The sequence below is a fragment of the Chlorocebus sabaeus genome, chromosome 6 (genome assembly GCF_047675955.1).
Source record: "Chlorocebus sabaeus isolate Y175 chromosome 6, mChlSab1.0.hap1, whole genome shotgun sequence".
Taxonomy (NCBI): domain Eukaryota; kingdom Metazoa; phylum Chordata; class Mammalia; order Primates; family Cercopithecidae; genus Chlorocebus; species Chlorocebus sabaeus.
The window spans coordinates 40,424,362-40,425,947 of record NC_132909.1 but is presented as its reverse complement, the minus strand read 5'-3'; positions in this window follow the sequence as shown (position 1 = coordinate 40,425,947).

The following is a 1,586-nucleotide window of genomic DNA, read 5'->3' as shown; positions in this document are numbered from 1 at the left end:
GGAGTCTTTCAGAGGCTACTTTGGATCCACAGGCTACTCAATTTGCAAATCCCTCTTTGCCCAATAAAACTCTGTTAAATTTAGTTTATCTAAAGTTGTTTTTCTTTTAGAAGTTTTCAGATTTATTCTCTAATCAAAAATGAATAATCTATTGTTGGGCTTTGATTTTCGAAACTCATCCCTCAGCTATTTTTCCAAATTATTCTATGTCCTTTCAAAATGTTTCTACAATGTTTTTGAGATGGGGTCTCACTCTGTCACCCAGGCTGGAGTGTAGTGGTGTAATCAGTTATGGCTTACTGCAGCTTTTGCCTTCCATACTCAAGCCATCCTCCTGCCCTAGTCACTGAGTACCTCGGACTACAGGCACGCAACATCATGCTTGGCTGATTTTTTTTCATGAAGACAGGATCTTACTATGTCGCCCAGGCTGCAGTTGAACTGCTGAGCTCAAGTTATTCTCCCATCTCAGCATCCCAAAGTGCTAAAATTACAGGTGTGAGCCACCATGTGCTTCTGCAATTTCTTGACAGGATTATTTCCAATAATAAACAGTACTATGTGGGCACAAATCTTAAAAAAAAAAAAAAAAATCTGTCTTCTATTGCAGAAGTGTCACTTTCCAGAATTTCAAGGGTCTGTAGCAGTTACTCTAGTAATATAGTTTGATCTGTGGAGGTGGGTGAGCTTTGGAGTCAGAATTTATCCTGAGGTTCAGCCCAGCCAATTAGTATTTTTGGGTCTTTGGACAAGTTCCTTGATGTGAAAGAGTTGTATAAACCACATATGCAAAAAAGGCAGAATGATACTAATTGCAGAAATTGTAGTAATTTTTCATCCCTCCTATATCCTTTGCCAGGTGCTTTTACAGCTATTCCCATTGAGATATGGAATCTGTTTTCCAAACCCTAGATACGGCTGACCTTATTTCCTCAGGACAGTAGAAACCTGTGAACATGACCGTGTGCTAGTTTGGGGGCTAGGCTCAAATGGTCTTGAATACTTCTGTTTTTCTTTCAGAATGCTGCCATCTCCACGAACAAAGCACATGTTAGCCAGCTGGAGGATAACATAACATGGGGGAGTAGGGGAGAGAAGCAAAGTGCCTCTGTTGACAGCCCCAGAAGCAGAAGCTCATCCCCAGAAGCAGAAGATCACCCCCAGAAGCACAGCTGCCTAGTCAACAAGCAGCTGATGATACATGTCTGAAGGAACTCAGCTGGGACCAGAAGAACGGCCCCAGTGAGCCCAGCCTAAATGACTGACCATCTCAATTATGACCTAATAAGTTTTGGATGGCTGGTTATGCTGCAATAGCTAACTAATACATGCACCCAATGCAGATACGTGCCATGGTTTAATGACAGGTTGGTTACTAGTTACCTTCTAACAGTGGGCTCCATAAAGATACTAATATTTTCCCCTGATTTAAAGTTAGATGTGTTGAAGATAATGTTGAGTAATGCTGCAACACATATAGACATGTATGCATGTGATTGGTCCTTACATAGTTCCCCACACACAGGAGAAAACATAAAACCACAGCCTGACACTTAGGGCCAAGTTGAAATAGCAAAATAATTTTG